The 19,013-nt window shown below is 45.4% G+C and overlaps 1 protein-coding gene across 1 annotated transcript in view; it reads right to left on the bottom strand.

Annotated features, from left to right (window-relative positions):
- LOC116268644 (huntingtin-interacting protein 1-like) overlaps positions 1 to 19,013 on the bottom strand; it is a 138,696-nt gene that overhangs the window by 62,226 nt on the left and 57,457 nt on the right. The gene's annotated exons all lie outside the window — the stretch shown is intronic.

Raw genomic sequence — 19,013 nt, 5'->3', positions numbered from 1 at the left:
GGGAAAGCATAAAGAGGGAAGAGGACCAAAGACAGAGCATCAGGGAAGGCCTGCATTTAGGGTGGGAAGAGCAGTCACTGCAGGAAGCAAAGAAACTCAAGAGACACCAAGTAACCGGCGTGGTGGCTCACGCCTATGATGCCAACACTTTCAAAGGCCGAGGTGGGAGGATCATTTGAGCCCAGGAGTTCAAGACCAGCCTGCGCAACATGGCAAAGTCCTGTCTCTACCAAAAATACAAAAATTAGGCAGGTGTGGTGATGCCCTCCTGTAGTCCCAGCTACTCAGGAGGCTGAGGAGGGAGGATCACTTGAGCCTGGGAGGTCGAGGCTGCAGTGAGCCATCTTTGCATCACTGCATTCCAGCCTAGGTGACAAAATGAGACCTTGTTTCCAAAAAAAAAAAAAAAAAAAAAAAAAAAGGCCAGGTGCGATGGCTCAGGCCTGTAATCCCAGTACTTGGGGAAGCCAACGCAGTTGGATCACCTGAGGTCAGGAGCTCGAGACCAGCCTCGCCAACATGGCAAAACCCCGTCTCTACTAAAAATACAAAAAATAGCCAGGCTTGGTGGTGCATGCCTGTAATCCCAGCTACTGAGGAGGCTGAGGCAGGAGAATCGCTTGAACCTGGGAGGTGGAGGTTGCAGTGAGCTGAGATCACGCCGTTACACTCCACCCTGAGCAACAGAGTGAGACTCAGTCTCAAAAAAAAAAAAAAAAAAAAGGGTGGGGAGGGACACCAAGTCGAAGATAAGGACTGTGGGGGGCCCTGAAAAAAGGGGGAGTGGGTCCAATCCTGCAGAGATCCCCAAGGATGTGAAGCAGGGAATGGGGAGGAAAAGGTGCTATACGTGCTGTTAGGTCCTGATGCCATCTTGGGGGCAGCCGCAGCAGAGCAACTCAGGCCTAAGTCCAAATGTGTGCCTTGGAGCCACTGAGGGGAGATGGGCAGAGGGAGGTGGTGAGAGAGATTTCTCTTTGGGAAAGGTTGGTGGTGAAGGGCAGGGAATCACAGGAAGTTCCCTGAGAGTGTGGAAAAATCCAGAGGAGACAGTCAGGCTTTTAAGGATGGAGAAGATTTGCACATGGTGGGAGGCAGAAGGAACGGAGTGAGGAGGAAGCGCAATGGGAGATAGATGGATGGGTGGGCAGGGTCTCTGAGGAGGGGTGGACTGGAGAGTGGGTGGGTGGGTGAGCCACGAGGGGTGAAGGTGGAGGGAAGGGAAGAGGGGAGGGAGGGGGCGTAGCTGGCGATGTCATGGGGGATGATATCAGAGATGACGAGGAGGCTCACACTGGAGGGTCTCCACTATTTTTGTTTGTTGTTTGAGACAGGGTCTCGTTCTGTCACCCAGGATGGACTACAGTGGTGTGATCACAGCACATGGAAGCCTGGAACTCCTGGGCTCCAGTAACCCTCCCACCTCAGCCTCCCAAGTAGCTGGGAGTACAGACCTGCACCACCATGCCCAGCTATTTTATTATATTTGGCAGAGATGAGGTCTTGCTACGTTGTCCTGGCTGGTCTCAAACTCCTGGTCTCAAGCAATCCTCCTACCTTGGACTCCCCCAGTGCTCAGACTACAGGTGTGAACCACCATGCCTGGTTGGAAAGAGGTATTTATTTATTAAATTAATTAATTAATTAATTAATTTTTGAGATGGTGTCTCTCTCTGTAGCCCAGGCTGGAGTGCAGTTGCATGATATCAGCTCACTGCAACCTCCATCTCCCAGGTTCCAGTGATTCTCCTGCCTCAACCTCCCTAGAAGCTGGGATTGTAGGCAAGCACCACCACGCCTGGCTAATTTTTGTATTTTTAGTAGAGACAGGGTTTCAGCATGTTGGTCAGTCTGGTCTCGAACTCCTGACCTCAAATGATCCACCCTCCTCGGCCTCCTGAAGTGCTGGGATTACAGGCGTGAGCTACGGTGCCTGGCCTGGAAAGAGGTTTTTAAAGGTTAGAGGATACAAGGGCCTGTTTATAGGCTGAGAGGAGGAATAATTATTGAAGACACGAAGGAGAATGGCGACAGGGACAGAGCAAGGTCTCAGAGGACACCAGCACAGGTGGCTAAGATCCGAGCCGTTTCCTGCAGCGTCACCACACCAGCGACCCACGCTGAGGCTTCCTCAGTGAAAATCCCCACCTTTTTTTCTACATGAACTGCTGCAAGCCACGGCTGCCCATCTGATATTTGCATGCCTGTGAGTTTCAGATGTAACTACAAGAATTTACACTTATCCTAATTACGTTTCATAAACTGTCTTTATGATCATCTGTTCTGGTACAACGACCAAGAAAACATTCAGTGGGTGGTTTGGCAAGTTCTGTTTTGAATCAGCTGTGCACCAGGTGTGTGCCAGGCCAGTAGGAAGGTCCCGAAAAGAGTCTTTGCTCTCCAGATGCCTGTAGTATAAGTGGGAAGGCAAACTCAAAGACAGATAATATAAACAAATATAGTGTCCAGGCCAGGAGGGGTGGCGTACACCTGTAGTCCCAGCTACTCAGGAGGCTGAGGTGGGAGGATCGCTGGAACCTAGGCAGTCAAGGCTGCATTGAGCTATGATTATATCACTGCACTCCAGCCTGGGTGACAGAGTGTGTCATCCTGGTGGCACTGCTCCTACTCCTACAGCAGGCGAGGCTGACTGACATAGGAGGCAGATGGTCAGTTCAGGGTGTTTGCCAGGGGACAGGAGCAGATCTGAGTTTTTGATGCATCACTGACCACTGTGCAGGGACAGCTCTGAGGATGGCCAGGGTGGAGATAGGATCAGTGAGGAGGGTGCTGCCAAGTTCTGGGTGTAATAGACAAGTCCTGACCACGAGCAGTGAAAATAGGAAAGAGATGAGAGAACAGAGCCAGGGAGTATTTAAGAGGTAAAACCCAGCAGGAGACGGTAATGGAAGGGAGCGGGAGGGGAGTGGAATAGTGAGTGACAAGTTGACTTCTAGTTTTCTGACTCAGCTAATCGGTAAAGCAACGGTCCTACTAAGGCAAGATTTCATGGGATCGGAACACAGGGAGGTGTCAGCCTCTAGCAGGGGAACAGATACTTTCATCTATATATACGCAGATATATATAAAATTATTATTATTATTATTATTTTGAGACAGAGTCTTGCTCTGTCACCCAGGCTGGAGTGCAGAGGTGCAATCTCGGCTCACTGCAACCTCCGCCTCCCAGGTTCAAGCAATTCTTGTGCCTCAGCTTCTCGAGTAGCTGGGATTACAGGTGTGTACCACCACACCTGACTAATTTTAGTATTTTTAGTAGAGACAGGATTTCACCATATTGGCCAGGCTGGTCTTGAACTCCTGGCCTCAAGTGATCAGTGTGCCTTGGCTTCCCAAAGTGCTGGAATTGTGCTGGAATTACAGGCATGAGCCATCATGTCCGGTCCAGATACCTTCCAGTTCAACAGAGAGAAGGAAGAGATTAATTTGGGTTCATATATATTGAGATGTCTGGTTGGCTGGGTTTGGTGGTTTGCACCTGTAATCCTAGTTCTTTGGGAGGCCAAGGTGTTCGAAACCAGCCTGGGCAAGATAGTGAATATAGTGAGACCCTGTTTCTACAAAAAAAGAAAAAATTAGAAAGGCATGGAGGTGCACACCTGTAATCCCAGCTAGCCAGGGGGTGGAGGGGGGAGGATCGTTGGAGGCCAGGAGTTGGAGGTTACAGTGAGTTACGATCAAGCCACTGCACTCCAGCCTGAGTGACAGAGCAAAACCCTATCTCTATAAAAAATAAGAATAATTAAAAATAATAATAATAAGGGTCTGGTTGCAGGAAGCAGAGGGCATTTCCATCAGATAAATTTGGTTTTCTGTGTAAAATTAGGAGGGATGGAGTTGTAGCTTGGAGGGGCAGGAAGGTTTGAGGCAGTCTCTGTGGAGAGAACCATGTGGGGCACAGAGAGGCCACTGAGCAGTGGTGAAGTCCCAGTGGGATGTGGAGGCCGTTCTATCCTGTGGCTTTGCTAATGGTATGTTTTCTCATACTAAAGCTTCTCAGTTTTCCATAGTCTTTTTTTTTTTTTTTTGAGACAGAATCTCACTCTGTTGCCCAGGCTGGAGTGCAGTGGTATGATCTCAGCTCACTGCAACCTCCGCCTCCTGGGTCAAGTGATTCTCCTGCCTCAGCCTCCCCAGTAGCTGGGATTACAGGTGCGCCATCACCACACCTGGCTAATTTTTGTATTTTCAGTAGAGACAGAGTTTTGCTATGTTGGCCAGGCTGGTCTCGAACTCCTGGACTCAAGTGATCCGCCTGCCTCAGCCTCCCGAAGTGCTGGGATTACAGGCATGAACCACTGTTCCTGGCCTTCCCATAGTCAAATTTATCAACTTTTCCTTTATAGCTTCTAGGTTCGTGGTATGCTTTAGGAAGCCTTCCTTTTATATGGCAATGTAAAACAAACCAACAAAACAAAACAACTGGGCAGGCCTGTATATACGGACTGAAACAATAACCAAGATCTACGTTACTCAGTGCAATACCACTGCAGACCCACATGGACGATATGCTTGCAGTTGCACACAGGTAGCTGCCTCTTCGGAGAAGGACCAAAGGATGGGGGATGTGGGATGCACTGGTCACCCTCTTGTATGGTAGATTTAAAACAAATTCTCATGCTTTATTATTTAATCAATCAATTAATTAATTAATTAATTTTTTTTTTTTTTGAGATGGAGTCTCCCTCTGTGGCCCAGGCTGGAGTGCAGTGGCGTGATCTCCGCTCATTGCAACCTTATCCTCCCGGGTTCAAGCGATTCTCCTGCCTCAGCTTCCCTAGTAGCTGGGATTACAGGGGTGTCGTCACCAGGCCCGGCTCATTTTTGTATATTCAGTAGAGACGGGGTTTCGCCATGTTGGCCAAGCTGGTCTCAAACTCCTGACGTCAGGTGATCCGCCCACCTCGGCCTCCCAAAGTGTTGGGATTACAGGCGTGAGCCACTGCGCCCAGCCCATGCATTATATATTTAAAAAATAAATACAATCTGGCTGGGTGCGGTGGCTCATGCCTGTAATCCCAGCACTTTGAGAGGCCGAGATGGGCGGATCACGAGGTCAGGAGATGGAGACTATCCTGGCTAACACGGTGAAACCCGTCTCTACTAAAAATACAAAAAAATTAGCCGGGCGTGGTGGTTGGCGCCTGTAGTCCCAGCTACCCGGGAGGCTGAGGCAGGAGAATGGCGTGAACCCATGAGGCGGAGCTTGCAGTGAGCCGAGATCGCGCCACTGCACTCCAGCCTGGGCGACAGACAGAGCGAGACGCCATCTCAAAATAAATACATACATACATACAATCCAACAAAAGAAAATTACAAAGAAAGAAAAAGGACAGGAAGGCTGTGGGTCAACAGCGACATTGATATTCTCTGCTGCCTGGTCTTCTCCAGCAGCATTCGGGAAACTGGGCATGGTGGACCCAAGGTTAGATAGAGCAGGTGTTACTGAAGTCACAGGGCAAGGGAGATGTGAGAGGAATGGAAGGCAAGGACCCTGCTGTCCAATGGGAGAAAAGACGGATGTGTTTCACACAGAACAGTTCCCGACCCCAAGAGCACAGGTCACGTGGGACCAGAGGAAAGAAACTAAGGTGCTAAGGTTAAGTACTAACTAAGGTTAAGAAATTCACAAGGGCACACACACCTAACAGAGCGTTTTGTTCTGGCTCCAGGGCTTAATTAACCTTCACCGTTATGCCACGCTGCGTTTCACAAAATCATACTAAGCAAAAAAGCAGGACACGAAACCATTTATATAGTATAAGCACAGTTTTGCAAAAAGGGTTATAAATATATATGTGTATATATGTGTATATATATTTATAGGTGATGTATTTATAGGCAGACATTGGAAAGAAATATGCTCAAGTGTTAAGAGTGGTTATGAGTGGTGATTTTTAAAACTGTTTTTCTAGACTTTCTAAAATTAACATTAACATAATTAACAGGAAAAAAATGTTATTTAAAATAGCCACTGGGACGGGCAAGAATCAAAGACATTCTATAAAAATAGACTTTCTGGGAAAAGGTACCCTGGCAACATACCCTGAGAATTTGAATAAACAAAAAGTACTTTACTTGATTCATGGAGTGATAATGGAAAGAACATGAGATTTAGAAGACCTGGATTCAGGCTTCTTAGAAAAGTGTTAACTCACTAAGCGTCCATTTCCTTATATAAATATAAGCTTGAAAACAGCAAAACTTGTTTCACAAGGCGGTTGTTGTAGAGACCAAGACAGACACTGCAAATGAAAAAATTCTATAAACCAAACTGTGTTCTTTAATATTATTTATTCATTTATTCAAAATGGAGACAGGGTCTCCCTCTGTCACCCAGGCTGGAGGGCAGTGGTGCAATCATAGCTCACTGCAGTCTTGAGCTCCTACGCTCAGGTGATCCTCCCATCTCAGCCACCCAAGGCATGTGCCATCACACCCGGCTAATTAAATAGTTTTTGTGGGTGTAGAGACGAGGTCTCACTATGTTGCCCAGACTGGTCTCAAACTCCTGGCCTCAAGGAATCCTCCCACCTCGGCCTCACAAAGTGCTGGGATTACAGGCATGAGCCACTGCACCTGGCAGTTTGATGCTACTAATTCTACCTTTTACTTCTTTATTAATGCATTTGCATATGCCCAGTTCAAAATGATACTGTAATTGTAAGACGCAATACCAATTCTAGACTAATCAGTGATTTTGATTTTATAAAACAGACATTTCCAAATCCCAAATCAGGAGATGGTTTGTATTACTGAGCCATGATAATTATGATGAGTATCTCAAGCCCCCATATTTCAACTCAAAAATTATCGTCAAGTACACTTCAAGATGACACCTTCCCTGGATTTCCTGTTCCAGGGCTCCATGATTTTCCTAGAAGCCAAGGCCATGACCTTTGCTAACTGGCAGCTATTGGAAGCTTTCAGTCCTCTGCCCATAATGGCTCATAAACCCTTTTTGGCACCAAAAAGATCAGATCAGTTTTCCAAAATGCCTTCCCCTGAACTCACATTCCTCTTGCCTCAATGGCGAGGGTCGGGGAGCGTCCCTCCTCCTGTTGAGAACAGCCTCTCCACAGGATTCCCTCACTTGGGACTTCCCAACTTTTGTTTTGTTTTGTTTTGTTTTTGAGACAGAGTTTCACTCTTGTCGCCCAGGCTGGAGTGCAATGGTGAGATCTCAGCTCACTGCAACCTTCCGCCTCCCAGGTTCAAGTGATTCTCCTGCCTCAGCTTCCCGAGTAGCTGGGTTTACAGGTGGCCACCAGTACACCGGGCTAATTTTTGTATTGTTAGTAGAGACAGGGTTTCACCATGTTGGCCAGGCTGGTCTCAAACTCCTGACCTCAAGTGATCCACCCGCCTTGGCCTCCCAAAGTGCTGGGATTACAGGTGTGAGCCACCATGCCCGGCCGGGACTTCCCAACTTTTCAAGCCATCATGCCCTTGGGCCAACCTCCTGGCCACTGACAGCACCATCAGCTCACTGCTGGACCAGCTGCAACATCTGCAACATCCTCCCAGTTTTCACTCTTGGACACCTGTAGCCTATCTCTATACGCAATCAAAATAATACATTTTTTTAAATTGAGATATAACTCAGACACCATAGAATTCACCATTATCTCTATATGCAATCAGAATAATACATTTTTTAAAATTGAGATATAACTCAGACACCATCGAATTCACCATTTTAAAAAAGCATATATGTCAGTGATTTTTAATATATTTTCAAGGTTATACAATCATCATCACCAATTCCAGAACATTTTCATCACCCCAGAAAGAAACCCTGGCCGGGTGTGGTGGCTCACGCCTGTAATCCCAGCACATTGGGAGGCCGAGGCGGGCAGATCACTTGAGGTCAGGAGTTTGAAACCAGCCTGGCCAACATGGTGAAACCTTGTTTCTACTTAAAAAAAAAATGCAAAAAAAATTAGCTGGGTGTGGTGGCGTATGCCTATAATCCCAGTTATTCGGGAAGCTGAGGCACAAGAATCAGACTTGAACCCAGGAGGCAGAGGTTGTAGTCAGCCAAGATTGTGCCACTGCACTCCTGCCTGGGTGATGGAGTGAGACTGTCTCAAAAAAAAAAAAAAAAAGAAAAGAAACACCATACCTGTTAGTAGTCACTCTGTACTCATCCTTCCCCCAACCCCTGGCAAGTGCTAATCTACTGTCTCCATGGATTTGCCTATTCTGAACATTTCATATAATGGGGTTATAATAAGCGGCCATTTCTGTCTGGCTTCTTCATTTAGCATAATGTTTTCAGGGTTCATGCATGTTGTAGCATGCATCAGTACTTCATTCTTTTATTTATTTAGGAGAGAGTCTGGCTCTGTCACCCAGGCTGGAGTGCAATGGCGCGATCTCAGCTCACTGAAACCTCTGCCTCCCGGGTTCAAGTGAGTCTCCTGCCTCAGCCTCCTGAGTAGCTAGGACTACAGGTGCGCACCATGACGCCTGGCTAATTTTTGTATTTTTAGTAGAGACGGGGTTTCGCCATGTTGACCAGGCTAGGCTTGAACTCCTGACCTCAGGTGATCCACCTGCCTCAGCCTCCCAAAGTGCTGGGATTGCAGGCATGAGCCACCATGCCCGGCCTTAAAAATTTTTTACTGTCATAAAATATACATAAAATTTATTATCTTCACTATTTTTCTTTTTTTGAGACAGGGTCTCACTCTGTTGCCTAGGCTGGGGGCCTGCGGTGGTGCAATCACAGTTCACTGCAGCTCCAAATTCCTGGGCTCAAGCCATGCTTCCACCTTAGTCTCCTGAGTAGCTGGGACTAGAGGCACACACCACCATGCCTGGCTAATTTTTTTTTGTATTTTTTCTAGGGATGGGGTTTCGCCATGTTGCCCTGGCTGGTCTCGAACTCCTGAGCTCAAGCAATCTGCCTGCCTTGGCCTCATAAAGTGTTGGGATTACAGGCGTGGGCCACTGTGCTCAGCTCATCATCACTGTTTTTAAGTGTACCATTCAGTGGTACTAAATACATCTACAATTTGTGCAACCATCGCTGCCGTTCATCTTGTAAAACTGAAATGGTCCCTATTAAACATAATTCCCCATTCTCCCCTCTCCCCAGCCCCTAGCAAACAGCAGTCTAATTTTTTGAGACAGGGTCTTGCTCTGTCAGTCAGGCTGGATGGAGTGCAAAGGCACAAACACAGCTCACTGCGGCTTTGACCTCTTAGGCTCAAGCAACCTTCTCACCTCAGCCTCCAAAGTAGCTGGGACTACAGGCATGCTGACTGTACTCAGCTAAGTAAAACCTTTTTTTTTTTTTTGTAGAGACAGGGTCTTGCTATGTATCCCAGGCTGGTCTCAAACTCTTGGGCTCGAGCGATCCTCCTACCTCTGCCTCCCAAAGTGCTGGGATCACAGGTGTGAGCCACCGCACCTGGTCTCACTAGTCCACTTTCTGTCTCTAGAATTGTCACTAAGTACCTCATATAACGGGAGTCATGCTGTATTTATCATACAGTATTTGTCTTTGTTGTGACTAGCTTCTTTCACTTAGCATAATGTCCTCAAGGTTCACCCATGTTGCAGTATGTATCAGAATTTCCTTCCTTTTTAATTTTTTTTTTTTTTTGATGGAGTTTCGTTCTTGTTGCTGAGGCTGGAGTGCAATGGAGCAATCTCGGTTCTCTGCAACCTCCCCCTCCCGGGTACAAGTGATTCTCCTGCCTCAGCTCCCTGAGAAGCTGGTATTATAGGCACCTCCCACCAAGCCTAGCTAATTTTTGTATTTTTAGTAGAGACAGGGTTTCACCATGTTGGCTAGGCTGGTCTTGAACTCCTGACCTCAAGTGATCTGCCTGCCTTGGCCTCCCAAAGTGCTGGGATTACAGACGTGAACCACCGCGCCCGGCTAGAATTTCCTTCCCTTTTAAGGCTGAATAACATTCCATCATATAACACATTTTGCTTATTCATTCAGCTGGTGATGAACACTTGGCTTGCTTCCATGTTTCGGCTATTGTGAAAAATGCTGCTATGAACGTGGATGTACAAATATCTCTTCAAGGATCTGCTTTCAGTTCTTTTGGGTATAAACCCATAAGTGGAATTGCTGGATCATATGGTAATTCTATTTTTAATTTTTTGAGGAGCTGCCATACTGTTTTTCACAGCATTGTACCATTTTATATTCCCACCAATTGTGCACAAGGGTTCCAATTTCTCCACAACCTGGCTAGCAATTTTTATTTCATGTTTTTCTTTTTCTTTTTTTTTTTAAATTTTTGAGATGGAGTCTCGCTCCATCACCCAGGCTGGAGTGTAGTGGTGCGATCTCAGCTCACTGCAATCTCCACCTCCCGGGTTCAAGTGATTCTCCTGCCTCAGCCTCCCAAGTAGCTGGGATTACAGGCATGCACCACTCCAGCCTGGCTAATTTTTGAGTTTTTAGTAGAGAGAGAGTTTCACCATGTTGGTCAGGCTGGTCTTGAGCCACCACACCCAGTCAGTTTTCATGTTTTTCTATAGTAGAAATCCTAGCAGATATGAGGTGTTACCTCATTGTAGTTTTGATTGGCACTTTCTTAGTGATTAGTGATGGGAATCTGTGCATGTGCTTATTGACCATTTGTATATCTTCTATGAAGAAATGTCTATTCAATTCCTTTGCCCATTTTTGAACTGAATTTTATTTCTATTATTGAGTTTTAGGAATTCTGTATATATTCTGAGTATCAATTCCTTATCAGATAACATGATTTGTAAGTATTTTCTCCCATTCTATGAGATGTCTTTTTACATTCTTTTTCTTTTCTTTTCTTTTCTTCAAGAGAGTCTTGCTCTGTCGTCCAGGCTGGAGTGCAGCGGTATGATCTCAGCTCCCTGCAACCTCCACTGCCTGGGATCAAGTGATCCTCCTGCTGCAGCTTCCTAAGCAGCTGGGACTACAGGTGCGCATCACTACACCTGGTTAATTTCTGTATTTTTTGTAGAGACGGGCTTTCACCATGTGCCTCAGGCGGGTCTCAAACTCCCAAGCTCCAGTGATCTGCCCAACTCGGCCTCCCAAAGTGCTGGGATTACAAGTATGAGCTACCATGCTTGGTCCTTTTTACATTCTTGATAGTGTCCTTTAAAGCAAAAACATTTTTAATATTGATGAAGAACAGCTTATTTTTTCTTTGGTTGTCCATGCTTTTGATGTCACATTTAAGAAGCCATTGCTTAATCCAAGCTCATAAAGATTTACACCTATGTTTCCCTCTAAGAGTTTTATCAGTTTAGCTCTTATATTTAGGTTTCTGATCCATTTGGAGTTAATTTTTGTGTATAGTATGAAAAGTCTTGCCATCTTTGTTGACTATCAATTGACCACGGATATGTGTTTATTTCTGGACCCCCAATTCCATTGCACTGTTCTATGTTTCTATCCTTATGCCAGTAACACCACTTTGGCTACTGCAGCTTTGTAGTAAGTTTTGAAATTGGGGAGTCCACCAACTTTGTGTGTGTGGTTTTTTTTTTTAGATGGAGTCTAACTCTGTCACCCAGGCTAGAGTGCAGTGGTATGATCTTGGCTCACTACCACTTTTGTCTTCCAGCAATTCTCCTGCCTCAGCCTCCCCAGTATCTGGGATTACAGGTGCCTAACACCACGCCCAGCTAATTTTTTCTACTTTTAGTAGAGACAGAGTTTCACTATATTGGCCAGGCTGGTCTTGAACTCCTGACCTCAAGTGATCTGCCTGCCTCTGCCTCCCAAAGTGCTGGGATTACAGGCATTAGTCACTGAGCCCGGCCTTGTTCTTCTTTTTCAAGACTGTTTTGGCTATTTGGGGTCCCTTACATTTATATATGAATTTCAGTATCAGCTTGTCTATTTCTGCAAAAGTGCATTTGATATTTTGATAGGAATTGCATTGAATCTATAGATTGACCAGCAAAGTATTGCCATGTTAACAATATTAAGTCTTCTGACTCAAGAACATAAAATATCTTTCCATTTATTTAGGTCTTCTTTAATTTCTTCCAACAATATTTTATAGTTCCAATATACAACTATTGCATATCTTTGGTTAAATCTTTTCTATTGGTTTTCTTTTTTCTTTTTCTTTTTTTTTTTTTTGAGACACAGCCTCGCTCTGTCACCCAGGCTTGAGTGCAGTGGTGCGATCTCAACTCACTGCAGGCTCCGTCTCCCGGGTTCATGCAATTCTCCTGCCTCAGCCTCCCAAGTAGCTGAGACTACAGGCGCCCACCACCACACCCAGCTAGTTTTTTGTATTTTTAGTAGAGACGGGGTTTCACCGTGTTAGCTAGGATGGTCTCGATCTCCTGACTTCACAATCCACCCATCTCGGCCTCCCAAAGTGTTGGGATTACAGGCGTGAGCCACCGTGCCTGGCCTCTATTGGTTTTCTTAATTTTATTTTTGGATTTTTCATAGCTGGTATATAGAAATACAACTAATTTTTAAAATATTAATATTGGGCCAGGTGTGGTGGCTCATGTCTGCAGTCCCAGCACTTTGGGAGGCCAAGGTGGGTGGATTGCTTGAGCCCAGAATTCGAGACCAGCCTGGGCAACATAGCAAACCGCTATCTCTACAAAAAAAAAAAAAATACAAAAATTAGCTGTGCATGGTGGTGCATGCCTGTGGTCCAAGCTACTTGGGAGGCTGAGGTTGGAGAATCACTTTAGCCCAGGAGGTTGAGGCTGCAGTGATCCATGCTTGCACCACTGCACTCCAGCCCAGATGACAGAGCAAGACTCTGTCCCAAAAAAGAAAAGAAAATGAATAAAATATTAATATTGCATCCTGCAATTTTTCTTGATTCATTTATTAGCTCTAATAGTTTTTGTTGTTGTCATAGAAAACTTTGTCATGTTTTCTATACATATGAGATAATGTCACTGAAACACAGAGATGATTTCACTTCTTCCTTTCCAATACGGGTGCCTTTTACTCATTTCTCCTTCAGCTGCCCTTGTCAGAACCTCTAGTTCTAACAAGTTCTAGTCAATCTTGAATATAAATGGTAAGAGCAGACATCCTTGTTTTGTTCCTAATCTTAGGGGGAAAGCTTTCAGTCGTTCACTATTAAGTATGATGTTAGCCGTGGGTTTTTGTTTGTTTGTTTGTTTTTGGTAGATTTCCTTTATTTGGCTGAGGAATGTTAATTTCTCACTCATTTTTGAAGGATAGTTTTACGAGAGATAAGATTCTTGGCTGGCAATTTTCTCCTTTCATCACTTTGAATATATCATCTCACTGCCTTCTAACCTCTGTGGCTTTTTTTTTTTTTTTTTTTTTAATGAGAAGCCAGCTGTTAATCTTATTAAAAATCCCTTGTCTGTGATGAGTCACTTCTCACTGCTTCCTCTTTGTCTTCTGACAGTGTGACTATGACGTGTCTTGGTGTATTTATCCTACTTGGACTTTATCCTACTTGGAGGATATTTATCTGAATTTATCCTACTTGGAGTTCACTGAGTTTCTCAGATGTGTGGACTGCTATTCATTTTTCATCGAATTTAGCATGTTTTCAAGTCATTATTTCTTCAAATATTCTCTGCTCTTTCTTCTTCCACAGGGACTCCTATTATACATATGTTGATATTCTTGATAGTATCCCGTAGGTCATTAATCTTCATTCTTTTTCTCTCTGTTCCTTAGACTGAATAATCTCAATTGGCGTATCTTTAAATTCACTGATTCCTCTTTCATCTTCTCAAATCTGCTGTTGAGCCCTTATATTGATTTTATTTTTTTTCTTTTTGAGATGAAGTCTTGCTCTGTCGCCCAGGCTAGAGTGCAGTGGTACCATCTCAGCTCACTGCAACTTCCACTTCCCGGGTTCAAGTGATCCTCCTGCCTCAGCCTCCTGAGTAGCTGGGATTACAGGCACACACCACCACGACCAACTAATTTTTGTATTTTTTTTTTTTTTTTTTTTTTGAGATGGAGTCTTGCTGTGTTTCCCAGACTGGAGTGCAGTGGCGTGATCTCGGCTCACTGCAAGCTCCTCCTCCCGGGTTCATGCCATTCTCCTGCCTCAGCCAGGTAGCTGGGACTACAGGCGCCTGCCACCATACCCGGCTAATTTTTTGTATTTTTAGTAGAGACGGGGTTTCACCATGTTAGCCAGGATGGTCTCGATCTCCTGACCTCGTGATCCCCCCACCTCGGCCTCCCAAAGTGCTGGGATTATACGCGCGAACCACTGCGCCCGGCCTAATTTTTGTATTTTTAGTAGAGATGGGGTTTCACCATGTTGGCCAGGTTGGTCTCAAACTCCTGACCTCAGGTGTTTGGCCTCACCTTGGTCTCTCAAAGTGCTGGGGTTACAGGCATGAGCCACTGTGCCTGGCCTCCACTAAATTTTTTGTTTCAGTTATTGTATTTTTTAATTCCACAATTTTCTTTTGTGTTCCCTTTTATAATTTCTATCCGTTATTTCATCATCTCTCTCTCTCTGAGATTCTGTTTTCATACTTTTCATTCATTCTTTAGATATGGTTTCCTTTAGTTATTTGACTATATTTATAATAACTAATTTAAAGTATTTGTCTAGGCTAGACTCACACCTGTAATCCCAGGACATTGGGAGGTCAGGGCAGCAGAATAATTAAGGCCAGGAGTTCAAGACCAGCCTAGGCAATACAGTGAGATGCTGTTGCTGCAAAAAATTTTAAAAATCAGCCAGCCATGGTGGTGTGTGCTTGTAACCCTAGCAACTTGGGAGACTAAGGAAGGAGGATCATTTGATAAATAAGTAAATAAATTGTCTAATAATTCCAACTTGTGGCTTTCCTCAGGGACTGTTAGCATTGATGACTTTTTCCCCCTAAGGATCATATTTTTTTCTTTCTTTGCATGTTTCACAATTTTTGTTCAAAATTGGACATTTCAAATAATATAATGTGGTCATGCTGGAAGTCAGATTCTGCCCCTCCTCTGTGGGGTTTGTTCTTGTTCTTGTTTATTGTGGTTGCTGTTTGTCTAGTGACTTTCCTCATAATTATGCAAAGTCTGTATTGTACATCATGTGAGGCCATTTAATTCTTTGTGCAGTTAACTTAGTGGTTAGCTAATGATTAGCCAGATTTCCTTAACTTCTTGAAACCGATACATCTACTTTTTGCTGAGAGTCTCTGGATCCATGGAAACTTTCAACACCCAGCCAGGCAGTTTCTAACTCTGCAGCTTTCACGTTCTGCTTGCACAGAGCCTCAAGGTCAGTCCGAGGGGAGTTATTACTGCTTTCTCAAGTCCTTCCTGGGCACACACACAGCCAACACATGCACATGGCCATCTGCACGCCAGGAGGATGTCAGAGCTTATAGAAGCCCCCTATGGCCAGGCACAGTGGCTCACGCCTGTAATCCCAGCACTTTGGGAAGTTGAGGTGGGTGGATCACCTGATGTCAGGAGTTCGAGGCCAGCCTGGTCAACATGATGAAACCCCGTCTCTACTAAAAACACAAAATTAGGTGGGCCTGGTGGTGTATGCCTGTAATCCCAGCTACATGGGAGGCTGAGGTAGAAGAATTGCTTGAACCCAGGAGTTGGAGGTTGCAGTGAGCCGAGATCGTGCCATTGCACTCCAGCCTGGGCAAAAAGAGTGAAACTCCATCTCAAAAAAAAGAAAAAAAAGCCCCCTATGGACATCTCACTCCTTAGCCTGTTTAAAAAAACTTTATGTTAGTCTATTGTTTGCCCCAACTGTTATCCATGACCTTAGGCAACTGTGATGTTAAAATATGCAACAAATGGGCCAGGTGTGGTAGCTCACACCTGTAACCCCGGCACTTTGGGAGGCCAAAGCAGGTGGATCACCTGAAGTCAGGAGTTCGAGACCAGCCTGGCCAACATGGTGAAACCCCCGTCTCTACTAAATATACAAAAATTAGCCAGGTGTGGTGGTGCATGCCTGTAATCCCAGCTACTTGGGAGGCTGAGGCAGGAGAATCGCTTGAACCCGGGAGGCAGAGGTTTCAGTGAGCCGAGATCACGCCATTGCACTCCAGTCTGAGGGACAAGAATGAAACTCCATCTCAAAATAAAAAATAAAAATAAAAATAAATAAAATAATAAAATATGCAACAAATGTCCCTTGAGAGAGGCGTTTAGCACTGGGAGAGTTTAAGTAAGGTCAAAAAAGACAAGTCTTTCAGCCAGGTGCGGTGGCTCACACTTGTAATCCCAGCACTTTGGGAGGCCGAGGCGGGTTGATAACCTGAGGTCAGGAGTTCAAAACCAGCCTGGCCAACATGGTGAAACTCCATCTCTGCTTAAAAATACAAAAATTAGCTGGGCATGGTCGTGGGCGCCTGTAATCCCAGCTACTTGGGAGGCTGAGGCACGAGAATTGTTTGAACCCAGAGGCGGAGGTTGCAGTGAGCCGAGATCGCACCACTGCACTCCAGCCTGGGCAATAGAGCGAGACTCCATCTAAAAAAAAAAAAAAAAAAAAGACAAGCTTTTCAAGTAGGGTCTTCAAGGGAATCCCTAGACAGGTCACAGAATGACTATTCTCTGTTGCTGCCTAATTCTCCAGCTTCATCTCTACCCCACTGTGCCCCACTCTATGCTCCAGCTGCTCTGGCATTCTTGCATTTCTTGAACAAGTTTACTCCTGCCTTGGAGCCTTTGCACATACCGTTTCCTCTGCCTGAAAAAAACAAAAAGAACAAAAAAAACCCTCTTTCCCATGATCTCTGCTTGGTTGGTTCTATTACTTCATTATGGCCTTTGATCAAATGGGACTTCATCAAATGGTTTTCCAATCACCCACCCTCTCTAACGTAACCTCCTTCCTTCCCAACTCCTACCCCATTACTCACTATTTTTTTCTCTGCCTTTTTTTCCATAGTGCTTATTACAACATGGCATTGTATCAGAGATTCACTTGCTTACTGTCTGATTTCTCTACTGGAACCTACATTCTATGAGGATGGACTCATTCTAACTCACAGTTTAGCCCAAGAGCCTATAAACAGTACCTGGATCTGCTAATAAATACTTTCTTAAAAATGAAGTGGCCCCATGATGAATTTGTATTCTGTCAGCTTAGCCGAGCTGGACTACACCCCACAGAATTCTCTTTCCCTTGTTGTTGCAAATTAGCAAGAGATACTTTGTCCAAGATGTGCATGGCAGCCATGAAGGAGCGGTCATATTCCTTTATCTTTTATTTTATTTTATTTTTTTGAGACAGCATCTCACTCTGTCACCCAGGCTGGAGTGCAATGGTGCGATCTCAGCTCACTGCAACCTCCCCCTCCCAGCTTCAGGCGATTCTTCTGCCTCAGCCTCCTGAGTAGCTGGGATTTCAGGCGCCCACCACCACATCTGGCTAATTTTTGTATTTTTAGTAGAGACAAGGTTTTGCCACATTGGCCAGGTTGGTCTTGAACTCCCGACCTCAAGTGATCCATCTGCCTCAGCCTCCGAAAGTGCTGGGATTACAGGCGTGAGCTGCTGTGTCTGGCCTCCTTTATTCTTAAGAACCTGGTACAGGGCACCAGGCACAGCTGAAGCTTGTGCGCGTTGCCGATTATCTGCTGGGCCATCTGGTTGGCATGGAGCAGCAGCCAGGCTCATGCTCTTCCACCTCCTGCTTTGAGATGGAGCAGGGACCCCTTTCTAGGGGCCTGCAGGCCACTGCATCATGGAGACAAAGGAGAATCTTAAGTTCCTTCAACACAAATTCCAGGCACCTACCTAACCTTAAGAACTAAGTCAGCACCTTGATAAGCTAAAAGGTAATAGTAGCCCCAAAACGATAGCCAAGGAAGCTAGAATCAAGGGGTATTTGGTTCTCCTATATAAACTAGGCCAGGCCTATCAACCATTCTCTATCAGTTTATCCCCACCTGCTTTTAAATAAGGGTTGCTAACTTAAAAACCAAACCAAACCATCTTCAACCTCACACTCTCCTCCAGCTATGACCCCCTCCTTGCTTTCCCAATTAAACTTCTTGAAACACCTGTCTTCACTGACTGTCTTTGCTTCACAGATTCCGCTCTTGCTAGATCAACAATACATCTTGTTTGTTTTTGTTTTGTTTTGTTTTGTTTTGTTTTGTTTTGAGATGAGGTCTCGCCGTGTCACCCAGGCTGGAATTCAGTTGTGTGATCACGGCTCACTGCAGCCGTGACCGCCTGGCTCCAGCGATCCTTCCACCTCAGCCTCCCGGACGACAGGCACGCACCAGCATGCCTGGCTCATTTTTGTATTTTTTGTAGAGACAGGGTCTCATTATGTTGTCCATGCTGGTCTCAAACTCCTGGGCTCAAGTGATCCTCAGGCCTTGGCCTCCCAAAGTGTTGGGATTACTGGTGTGAGCCACGGTGCCCAGTCAACAATAAATCTCTATGTGCAAAATCCAGATTTACTTTTTTACTTTTTTGGTTAGTTCCCATCTAACTAGAGCTTGTTTTCCAGGACTTGCCATTCCATCGTTCATTAAACCCCCTTCCCTTACCTCCATGGGCCGGGCTTTCCTGGTTTCCTTCCTTTCCCTCTTCATCCTCATTTCCTTGGCTGGCTTCTTCTCAACCTGTACGCTAAATGCTGGTGTCCTCAAGGTAGACCCAGCCCCACTTCATCCTCTGCACTCTCTCCTTTGGCGGTCTCCAACAGCCCATGCCTTTAACTACCACCTATACACCAACCTAACGTCCATCTCTCTGACCTCCAGATCTGCTTAGCAATATCTCACAGTGACCTCAGAATCAAGAAGTCCCAAATCCACCCCTGACCACCTCTGCAAATTTGGTGGCACCATCCTACTTTCAGCTGTAGCCAAAGCCAGGATCCTGGAAATAGTCTGTGACTAGCCTCCCTCTCACATCTCCTCAATGACCAAGTCCTCAAAATGCCAGCTTTCATTGACTGATTGATTGATTGATTGAGACATAGTCTCACTGTGTCACCCAGGCTACAGGCGCCTGCCACCACACCTGGCTAATTTTTTTATGTTTTTAGTAGAGACAGGGTTTGGCC

The sequence above is a fragment of the Papio anubis genome, chromosome 4, assembly GCF_008728515.1.
Source record: "Papio anubis isolate 15944 chromosome 4, Panubis1.0, whole genome shotgun sequence".
Taxonomy (NCBI): Eukaryota; Metazoa; Chordata; class Mammalia; order Primates; family Cercopithecidae; genus Papio; species Papio anubis.
This window is presented reverse-complemented; position numbering and strand designations above follow the sequence as displayed.